Here is a 12,506-nt window from a genome sequence, read left to right on the forward strand (position 1 = left end):
GCAATTTCTCTGCCACTTCTGAGGCTCCTGATGACACAGACACTCCTTTAAGACATCAGCCTTCTGAACGTATTGTGACCACGCAAGACTCTAAACCCTCTGGTCCCTTTGCCCATCAAGATGGGCCCTCAAGCTGTACCTTGCCTCACAAGTCTCAGACTACTAAGTATCAGTCTGTCAACCCAGGGGTCAACATCCAAACGAAGCTACCATCACCTTTTCAGGTTACCAATATGCTTGCTGATTACAACATTTCTTCTGAATCACATCCTGCTATAGCAACGAACTTCCAACCTGTTTCTGACTCGAACCCTCATGCAAATCCATACTTTCCTAGGCCACCATGTGCCGATGTGTCAGATCTCGCTAGATACATGGTTCGCCGTGAGCTCACAAGCACTGGCCTCACAAGCTTCGATGACCACCCTGAAAATTATAGAGGATGGAAGTCTACCTTTAAGGCTGCCATAAATGACCTGGGAATACCTCCTGGTGAAGAATTTGACATGTTAATAAAGTGGCTAGGCCCCCAGTCAAGAGAACGTGTGAAGCGACTGAAGGCTGTTCATGTTGACAATCCGTCTGCAGGTCTACGTGCAGCTTGGGAACGCCTAGACCAGAGTTATGGTAGTCCAGAAGCTGTAGAAGATGCTCTGCTTAAAAGATTGAAAGACTTTCCCAAGATATCCGGTAAGGATAATCAGAAATTTCAGGAACTGAGTGATCTTTTGCTTGAACTACAGCTCGCTAAGGCAGATCCTCACCTCCCAGGCCTTAGCTATCTTGACACAGCCCATGGTGTGAATCCAATTGTGACAAAACTGCCGTATGGAATACAGGAGAAGTGGGCAACCATGGGTTCAAAGTACAAGAAAGAGAAACAAGTTTCTTTTCCACCATTTTTCTATTTCTGTGACTTTGTCAAGAACATTGCCGAAACCAAGAATGATCCAAGCTTCTTTTTCAATGAGTCAAACATCTCGAGTCCAAATTTCGCTAAAGACAAATTTGCTCTGAATAAACACAGGAGTCATAGGGGCCCCATGTTGGTTAAAAAGACTAATGTGCTACCTGATCCTGTTGCTAACCCTGAAAAGAGCAGAGAAGTAGAAAATACAGAAAATCCCAATCGCCAATGCCCAATTCATAAGAAACCACATGCTCTTAAGAATTGCCACGGGTTCCGAAAAAAACCATTGCAAGAACGCAAAGAAATTTTAAAGAAACTTGGGATTTGTTTTAAGTGTTGTGCTTCAACAGAACATCTTGCAAAAGATTGTAAAGCTAGAATCAAATGTAACGATTGTGGAAGCAATACCCATGTACAAGCACTCCATCCTCTTCAGCATACCTCTTCTTCTGCAGATTCTGATCCTGCCACAAATCATGGCGGGGAGAATGCAAATCAGACAGCAGACTCTACTTCAATATTTTCTACATGCACTGAGGTTTGCGGAGAAGATCTTTGCGAAAGGTCTTGTGCAAAAATATGCCTAGTCAGAGTGTATCCCAACGGACAGCCTGAAAGAGCCATGAAACTATATACAATTCTGGATGATCAGAGCAACCACTCACTTGCCAAGTCAGAATTCTTTGACTACTTCAGGGTTAAAGGAAATTCCCTACCATATACACTTGGCACATGTGGAGGTGTTACAGAAGTGTCCGGAAGAAGAGCTTATGGATTCATGATAGCTTCTCTTGATGGTACTATAGAACTGTCACTGCCTACCCTTGTTGAATGCGACCAGATTCTTTCCCACAGAGAAGAGATCCCTACTCCTGAAGCTGCCTTCCATCATGCACACTTAAGAGCTATAGCTGAACACATACCACCACTTGATAAAAATGCAGAAATTCTTCTTTTGCTCGGCAGAGACATTCTAAGGGTGCATAAAGCACGCCAGCAAATAAATGGTTCCCAGGACGCTCCGTATGCCCAGCGCCTTGATCTTGGTTGGGTTATCATTGGCAATGTGTGTATAAACAGAACAAAAAGAGCTACCAACATTTCTTCTTGCAAAACTTACGTGCTACCTAATGGACGCGAAACTCTTTTCGAACCATGTCCTTATCATTACAGTGTAAAGGAGAGATTCAACAGCACCAGAGACTGGCAATCCATCACCAGTGTCAGTAAATCCACCTTTAATCACCAGGAGGATTGCATTGGTGACACAGTATTCATTTCAACTTGTAATGATGAAAAACCAGCACTTGCCATTGAAGACAAAGAGTTTCTCAAGATCATGGATAAGGAATTCACTCAAAACCAAGAAAACAGTTGGGTAGCCCCTCTACCCTTTCGTACACCTAGAGAGAGACTGCCAAACAACCGTCAGCAGGCAGTTTCCAGATTTGCTTCATTGAAACGTTCCTTTGAGAGGAAACCAGAGATGAAGAAACATTTTGTATCCTTTATGCAGAAGGTTTTAGAAAATGATCACGCTGAACCTGCTCCACCATTGAAGAAGGGTGAAGAATGCTGGTATCTTCCATCCTTTGGTGTGTACCACCCCCGCAAACCTAGTCAAATTAGAGTAGTATTTGACTCGAGTGCTCAATATCAAGGAGTCAGTTTGAACAATGTTCTCCTTACCGGGCCTAACTTGAACAATAACCTTATAGGAGTGCTTATCCGATTCAGACAAGAGCCTATAGCAGTAATGGCCGACATCCAACAAATGTTTCACTGCTTCATTGTCTGTGAACAGGACAGAAACTACCTTAGGTTCCTATGGCATAGGAACAATGACTTGAATGACAAGGTTATAGACTACCGCATGAAAGTGCATGTATTGGGGAACAGTCCTTCACCTTCAGTAGCAATCTACGGGCTGAGAAGAACCGCCCAGGAAGGTGAACAAGAGTATGGAACTGATGCACGTCATTTTGTGGAGAAAAACTTCTATGTGGATGATGGACTTAAATCCCTTCCTACAGAGGAAGAAGCCATTGACCTTCTTCGAAGAGTTCAAGAAATGTTGTCTGTGGCCAACCTCAGACTCCACAAGATCACCTCCAACAGCGACAAGGTAATGAAGGCCTTTGACAAAGATGACTGCGCCACTAACCTAAAGAATCTTGACTTAGGCTCTGAAGACATTCCCATGCAGCGCAGTCTCGGCTTGCTCTGGGATATCAAGCAAGATACATTCACCTTTCAAGTGCCAACCTGCGATAAGCCCTTCACCAAAAGGGGAGTTTTGTCAGTAGTCAACAGTATCTACGACCCTTTGGGATTTGTAGCTCCAGTCACAATTAGAGGGAAGTTTCTGTTGAGGCAACTCACTTTGGAGAAGGTAGACTGGGATACTCCACTACCTGACAATAAGCTGAAAGCATGGAAAACATGGAAGAATTCCTTAAAGGCACTACAAAGTCTCCAAATCCCACGCTGCTACACATCCATCTCCCTAGCTTCTGCTAGAAGAAAGGAAATTCACATCTTTTCAGATGCATCTGTTGAGGCGATTGCAGCTGTAGCCTACCTTTGTCTTTCTGGACTTGATAATAGACCTGCTGTGGGATTTCTCCTTGGCAAAACTAAGCTAACACCAAAGTCCGGACACACTGTTCCAAGGCTTGAACTCTGTGCAGCTGTGTTAGCTGTAGAAATGGCAGAAACCATAAAGAGTGAAATGGACACTGTGATTGATTCCTTTGACTTCTACACTGACAGCAAGGTTGTGCTCGGGTACATACACAACCAAACCAGACGGTTCTACGTGTATGTCAGCAACAGAGTAGAACGTATCCGAAAGTTCTCCACACCACAACAATGGCACTACATTTCAACTGATCAGAACCCAGCAGACCATGGCACTAGAGCATTACCAGCAAATGAACTTGCAAGGTCAAACTGGTTATTGCCCCCAGATTTCTTATGCGATCAATCCGAGTCCAGCCCTACCGATAATTTCAACTTAGTGGATTCCGAAGTTGACAAGGAAATCAGACCTGAAAGTGTCACTCTTTACACTACCATACATCAGAAGAAAACACTTGGATCACACCGCTTCCAGCGATTCTCAACATGGTCATCTATAATCCGTGTCATTGCCCGACTGAGACATATTGCTTGCTGCTTCAAAGGTAATTCTGGAATACCATTTGAGTGCCGTGGTTGGCACATTTGTAAGAATCATCCCACCTTTGAAGAAATCTCTCATGCTGAAGGAATCATACTTCAATGTCTGCAACAAGAGATCTACACAAAAGAGATCAACCTTATCACAGAAAACTGCAAGGTTCCCAAAAACAATCCTCTTCTAAAATTTAATCCAATCATTGATGAACATGGGTTGTTACGTGTAGGAGGTCGGATTGGGAAATCCAACCTTTCCAGCAAGGAGCAAAATCCAGTCATTGTTCCTGGCAGTCACCATGTAGCTGTTCTTTTAGTTCAGCATTACCATGAACAAGTGAAGCACCAAGGCCGACAGTTCACCGAAGGTGTTGTCAGATCAGCAGGTCTGTGGATCACCGGCATGAAAAGATGCATTTCTTCAGTGATTCACAAGTGTGTTAAGTGTCGTAGGTTGAGAGGAACTCATCATCATCAGCAAATGGCCAATCTCCCAATAGACAGATTGAGCACTGACCCACCTTTTACCTACGTTGGGGTAGATGTCTTTGGCTCATGGTCAGTCTTTGCACGCAAGACCCGTGGTGGCATGGCTAACAACAAACGCTGGGCAGTACTGTTTACTTGCTTAAGTGTACGAGCTGTGCATATTGAGGTAATTGAATCTATGGACTCCTCCTGTTTCATCAATGCACTTCGCAGATTTTTTGCCATTAGAGGTCCTGTCAAGCAACTCAGGTCTGACTGTGGAACCAACTTTGTTGGAGCCTGCAAGGAACTGCAACTTGATAATTTCTTGAAAAACAGTGGATGCTCATGGGTTTTTAACCCTCCTCACTCTTCCCACATGGGAGGTTCCTGGGAACGCATGATTGGAATTGCAAGGCGAATCTTAAATTCCATGTTGTTAGACTCAGGTTCTCGACTTACCCATGAGACATTGACTACTCTTCTAGCTGAAGTTTCTGCAATAATTAATGCAAGACCACTTGTACCAGTGTCCTCAGATCCGGATTCTCCAACAATATTGACTCCTGCAACTCTTCTCACCCAGAAGGTTGGCAACACCCCACTACCAACTGTGGACTTGGACTGCTCTAATATTCACAGACGTCAGTGGAAGCAGGTTCAACATCTGGCCAATGTATTCTGGAGTCGTTGGAGGAAGGAATATCTGCATACCCTTCAAAGCCGCCATAAATGGCAAGAGACTAAGCCAAATCTTCAAGAAGGAGACCTTGTGCTGCTGAGAGATAAAGAAGTTTCTCGCAATGACTGGCCAACTGGACTTATTGTCAAAGCCATTCCCAGTGAAGATGGGAAGGTGAGGAAGGTCGAAGTTAAGATTAATAAAGGAGGTACAACTAAAATCTTCTTCAGACCTGTTACCGAGGTGGTGCTGCTTCTACCTCGTGAAGAACACTATTTAGGTCAAAGCAAGATCTGAGACTCCTGAAAACTATTATCTCTTGGATTACAATTGTGAGTCAGCTGAGGTTTGACATATTGTGGCCTCTCTGACTTGAAGATGGGTTGTTCTTTGTTGTGTTACAAGAACTTCTGTCAAGAGAACCTACTGAGACTTCTTCAAGCACACATAATTGCTATGTTTATTGTTGTTTGTTTCATTTCCAGGTTTCTAAAGAACTAATTTGTTGAGCTATGAACTTAACATTAGACTAATGTTGCTATAATATTAATGAAATCTAAAGATTTCAGGCGGGGAGTGTTGTGTCCCACATGCATGTGTTATGATGTTCATCAGCTAAGTTTGCCTGTAGCTAGTTTGTTCCTCTCTCTTCCCTGTAGTTTGGTTCCGCCCAGGTAGCCACCCCTCCCATAGTCAGTATTCCTGCAGACAAGTATCTGTAAGCATGCACTGCATCTATCTCTCTGTACCTGGTAAAGCTACTTTGTTTTGACCTATGGAATTTGTCACTAAGATTTACACTGCAAGATTAAACCTCTTCGAAATCTTCATCTGTGTCTTCCATTGAGTCGCCTATCTGTGGATACTGCCCTTATGTAAGTTATTGCCATTCCATTGGGACTTGGGATAGTCTAGGGATCAGTAATTACATAGCTATAGCAGCTGAATCAGAATAATAGCACAGTGCAGGCCTGGACTGGGAGTCAAAATAGGCCCTGCCATTCCAAGTATACAGAGGCCCAGCAGCCCCTCTGGCATTTGCCAGAACCCACAGATTGCCAGTCCGGGCCTGGCACAGTGACTGCTTATGCCACATTTATATATATCTTTAAAAAGGTCCCAGAACCCAGACTGAAACCTAGATACTGTATATAGTTGAATTAGAAGTTTTCAGGGAGCATTTATGACGGCAAGTACACTTGCAGTTGTCCCAGTCAGAAGCAGCATACTTGCACCTAAAGAATCAGAAGCACAAAAGATGACTAAATATTAACCTTGAGTGCCAGAAATTACAGCAACTTGTATCTGATTTGTGATAGAATGCAAGCACAGAAAGCATGCAAATGTCAATGCATCAGTCACAGTTGCATCAGCCACAAACCCTGCTGACTACATTACACTGAAACAATGGTAAAATACTGCACTGTGTGTGGCTATACATCTTGTTTGCTTCCAAAATTGCATTCTGCATTTTCAGTTGTAAGGGACCTCTTTTCTTTTAATAGTGCAAGACAGTGGCGTAACTAGACCCCTAAAGGCCGTGGTACATAAATTTTACAACTGGGCCCCCTACCCCCCCACACACACACGTGCATTGGGGTGGAACACAGCATTATTGGCCTAATGTCATAGGAGCAGTTAAACTGTTGCAGTAAAGCTCACACTAATATAATCAATATTGTTGCTCATGACGTACATACAGTAGATACTAATTCAAAATAATAGTTCATGCATGTTCTCAATCATTTAAGTCCACAGCAACATTACTCTTATGAAAAGAATGCAGGCAAAATTATAATATATCTGCCTATAATATGTATGAATCATGTTCCTGTTCTGGCTGCAATATATACACACACATATATACTGCTGATTTATAGGGACAGAGAAAAAGAATCAATCTGAGAAAGACAACTAGTTTTTTAGTACAGGTATGGGATCCGGAAACCTGTTATCCAGAAAGCACTGAATTACGGAAAGGTTGTCTCCTATAGACTCCATTTTAATCAAATGATCCAACTTTTTCACTTTAATAATAAAACAGTAGCTTGTACTTGATCCCAACTAATATATAATTAATCCTTATTGAGGGTTATTTTATGTTTACATGATTTTCTAGTAGACTTAAGGTATGAAGATCCAAATTACAGAAAGATCCATTATCCTGAAACCCCCAGGTCCTGAGCATTCTGGATAACAGGTCCCATACCTGTTCTCAAAGGATCTGAGCATGAGTATGAGATACATTTTTACTGTGTTACTAGCAAAGGTTAATCAGTGCAGCATTAAAAGGGTCATTCACCTTAACATTAACTTTAATATGGTGCAGAGAGGGATATTCTGAAAAACGTTGCAATTGTTTTTTTTTTTTCATTTTTTTATTTGGGGGTCCAAATTACCCTAGCAACTATAAATTGATTTGAATGAAAGACTGGGATAGAGAGCCTGAATAAAAAAAAATACCAGTAAACGTATAGCCTTACAAGGCATTATACAAGATGGCACTGTGGCAATTCTATATATAAATACCCCCAGAACTCTTGAGCAAAATGGAACAGGAGCAATACCATTTATAAATACCCCCAGAATAAATAGTAGGATGTCATAAAGGCAATTTCATGTATAAATACCCCCAGAAAAAATAGTAGGATGGCATAAAGGCAATACCATGTATAAATACCCCCAGAATTAATAGTAGGATGGAATAAAGGCAATTCCATGTATAAATACCCCTAGAATTTAGAGCAAGATGGCACGGTGGCAATTGTATGTATAAATACCCCCAGAACAAGATGGAACAGGAGCAATACCATTTATAAATACCCCCAGAATAAATAGTAGGATGGCATAAAGGCAATACCATGTTTAAATACCCCCAGAATTAATAGTAGGATGGGATAAAGGCAATGCCATGTATAAATACCCCCAGAATTAATAGTAGGATGGCATAAAGACAATTGTATGTATAAATACCACCAGAACTCAGAGCAAGATGGTACGGTGGCAATTGTATGTATAAATACCCCCAAAACTCTGAGCAAGATGGTACAGAGGCAATTCCATGTATAAATCCCCCCAGAACTCAGAGCAAGATGGAACAGGAGCAATACCATTTATAAATACCCCCAGAATAAATAGTAGGATGGCATAAAGGAAATACTATGAATAAATACCCCTAGAATTTAAAGCAAGATGGTACAGTGGCAATTGTATGTATAAATCCCCCCAGAACTCAGAGCAAGATGGAACAGAAGCAATACGATTTATAAATACACCCCACAATAAATAGTAGGATGGCATAAAGGCAATAGCATGTATAAATATCCCCAGAGTAAATAGCAGGGTGGCATAAAGGCAATAGAATGTATAAATATCCCCAGAATTAATAGTAGGGTGGCATAAAGGCAATAGCATGTATAAATATCCCCAGAATTAATAGTAGGGTGGTATAAAGGCAATATCTATAATTGCCCCCAGAATTAATAGTAGGATGGCATGAAGGCAATTCCATGTATAAATACCCCCAGAACTCAGAGCGAGATGTAACGGTAGCAATTCTATTTATATGCATCTATTGTGATGCACACCCCCTAATTACCATGTTTGTTTTACAAAATTTGGCAGGTTATGAAAAGTTTGAAAATATTTCTCCTTATCTAAACTTTGTTTTTGTGTCTCAAAATTGTTACAAAGTATCTTATTTGCACCTGTTAGCTATTCTGGGCTCTCTGCTAAAAGCTAATTAAGTGAGAAACTTTGTTTATTTTTCTGGATGTTCAGTGCAGAGAAAAGAGGGACTTTCCAGTACAAATGAGGGACTGCGGGTTGAGCTGTCAAAAGAGGGACTGTCCCTCCGAAAAAGGGACAGTTGGGAGGTATGCTCCAGGTTTTACAGCAAATTTAAAGTGCTGCTGCTTAAAGCTCCCTAACTGGCCAATTTGCACACGGAAGTCCTTTTTACCTCCTTAGGCAGCTGTGCAATAGCCTGACGATTCTGGGGATACAGTTTGGGTTGCCACCTTTTCTAGAAAAAAAATACCTGCTTTAGCCATGCCCAAAGCCCCACCCCCAATCCCACCCAAAGCCACACCCATAGTCCTTAGGGGCTCCCTTGAGGCAAAGCATGTCAACAAAATGCTAGCAATTGTCTCGCTAATTATCGATCAACATGGGACTCACGATACTTATGTCACAGAAAAGCAATTATAGCCTGGAAACAGGGGTCTCATTTGCAAACATAGGTGCAGTTGTCTTAGCAGCCAATCAGGTCTTTGCTTGTATTTTTTAAACTTTAGTAGACTGCTCAAATGAATTTCCTCATGGTTGTTACTGGCACTGCAAAAGTCAAATTTACCTGCACTCATAATTCAGCCCCATAGATGTGAGTATTTCTGTGCAAGAGATACACATTTGTATCGAGGGCACAGTAGTTTCATAATCATAATGGGAAAAAATGGCTGAAAATTCCTGCCATATCACCAGTCTGCACAGTCCCCTGCTCTTCTGCTTATCAGCACGATCCCCCTGCACTCGCGTCTTTCAAGACGCCAGTAACTCCGCCCACAAATTGCATCACGTGGGATTGTGATCTTTTCAATGGTGACACAGGAGGAGAAAGAGGGGAGAGAGAGAGAGAGCGAGACACAGAGATACATGAAATGGTCAGGGCAGCCTGCAATCAGAGTGGTCAGGAACAAACAGAAAGGTCAGAAACCAGATAATCAGAATATTAGGGAAATATAGTGCATCAGGAACTCTTAAGATAGGTCCCTGGCCTGATTTCATTTTGAATTTCATGACATCAATGCACAATGTAATAACACTATTCCAAGTTTTGTGGGCCATTATGTCACCAGACACAGTCTTAATAAATGTATATTTGAGCAATAGAAATACTCTGCAGAATCAAGAGTTTATTGTACTGATCTATGCTCAATGCAAACAGTATTTTGTCCAAAGTTAAGTGTTGTTGCTTCAGGCCTCTGGCTACACCTCCCTTGCCACAGGCCTACACCTCCCTTGCAACAGACACATGTATGCTACAGACCAGTGACTATGTGCACACAAATCAATGCCTTTCCTGTGTTATACTGTGACATCAACCAACAGTGTGGGGTGCAAGCTTATTGTTTGAATTTGCACAGAGTTGATTTTCATTTTGCTTTATCATCGGCCTTCACTTGCCTTTTTACAAAGACAATAAGAATAAGAGAGAGAGAGAGAGACCGACCCGTATCGGCAGCATTTCCTACAATCTCCCCTTTACCTGCGCAGGGACCCGGAAGATGCGGCAGGCCACTTGCCAGACGTCAGTGCAAGAGCCCGGAAGATGTGGCCCGCGGGCGGTAGTTTGGACACCCCTGCCTCAAAACCTCCACCATCGTATTTCCCATATTTTATTAGGTATAAAGATAAATCACCCCAAATATGAAAGCTTGGGGTCCTCTGAACATTTTTACGCCCAATACATATAGTCGCCTCAGGCAGCAGCACCCCACTAGGTACCAGGGGCGGCAAAAATGCTGCTCCTGGTACTTTAAGAGTCCAATTTCCAGTTTTCAAACTGGAAATTTGGCTCTTCTAGCACAGAGAGCGCAGTTAGGCTCTCTGCACTAGTGCACTGGCCCTCTCTGCTGCCCTAGTGGACCCCCCCCGGACCCCCTCAGGCGCAAAAAGGTAAGCGCACGGGGGAGGGGAGTGGCAGCAACTGCTGCTGCCTCGGGTGGCAGAGGGGCCAGGATCGCCCTTGAATCCAACAGAAACTTGTGGGTGACTTCAAAAATGCTGTTTCTGAGGCAAAACCAAGAAATGCAGAAGAACTGTGGAATGCAACAGGTGCCAGACTTTGGTGGACTTCATGCAACACAGTTGTGCAGCAGAAACACTGCTTATACAACTATAACACTAATTTGGTTACTGTCTCTTTAAACAGCAACTTACCCTTGGCAATCCAGGGGCTCTGAGTCCCTTTTACTTATGAAAAATACTGGGAACTGGGAATTACAGCGCAGTGCCTCCAGCTAGGGAACACTGAGGAACACACCTCAGGGGGGTGTGTAATAAAACTCACAGTTTGCAAATGAATACAAACTTTAGATAAAATGTAGAAAAACATTTGGGCAACTAATACACTATGCACCCCTGCACTGGGGACACGGGGGACACTACCTAAATCACTGTTACTTTAACACAGTCTTTGTTAAATATCACAGTCCCAATCCTCCGGAAGGCGTTAATAACCACACAGTTCAAATGAAATGTCCCTTCCCCAGAGCTCTTATTCCCCAAGTAGCACTACCATTTTCCAAAAGTACCTATCCTTTGGAAGTTAGCAGCAGCTTCAACGTAGCAAGTAAATACACCACACTTTGGGGCCCCAAGCTTGTATCCGTGCCAGTATCCTCCCTTGGGTGGCTCACTCACCGGGGTGCTCTCAGAAGTAATTAGCTCTGCAGCAGGATCAATCTCACCAAAGGCCATCTTGGCAGGGAACAGGCTGGGCTCAATCTGTACCTCCACAGATTACACAGATTTTACATCTTCTCTGTACATGACAGTCTTACAGCTACTCGTGCTGGCTTTCTCAGCTCTCTGGGAGACCCCGTGCATTTGGCTCCAAAGTCAGGCACACCCTTTCTCCCAAGGATGCACTGGGGTTCCCAGCCAATCGGATCGCTATTCAGCATGCAACTGGGCTGGATGATGTCACAGGCAGACAAACAGGGGAAGGGTTCCTCATGTCCCCTACACAACTAAATATTAGTTCAGTGATTCAAAGGAAAGCAAAACCTTGAAATATGTTTCACTTTATACAGTGAATGTTTGAGTTTGTAAGAAGAATGCAGACACTGCTATTTTTGGAACAGCCTAATATTCCCTTTTCTTCAGTTTCTGTAAAGGAATAACACAAATTTGATGATTTTTTTTCTTCAAGTTTTAATTTGGAATAGAATGTGCAGTGTTCCTAATGCATTTGCTTGTATGGAAATAAAAGCTTTTGTAAGAATTTTTAGCTTTTATCCACTTTTTTAAACACATTCTGAATGTATATATAAATGTAAAGAGGGCAGACCCTGGGGGGGCGGAGCTAGGTTGTGAACCAAGGCAGACATGCAGTGCTAGAGCTCCCGTACGAATAACTATCCTGACCCAGTTCCTGCTCCTATTTTCGGCCAAAGACCTAGTAAAGAGTCAGTGATCAGCAGTACATCATAATGCCATATAAGAGTACTGGGAAATCGGAGAGTATCCAAAAGTTATTTGCTATAC

This window comes from Xenopus laevis, chromosome 9_10S, assembly GCF_017654675.1.
Source record: "Xenopus laevis strain J_2021 chromosome 9_10S, Xenopus_laevis_v10.1, whole genome shotgun sequence".
Lineage (NCBI taxonomy): Eukaryota > Metazoa > Chordata > Amphibia > Anura > Pipidae > Xenopus > Xenopus laevis.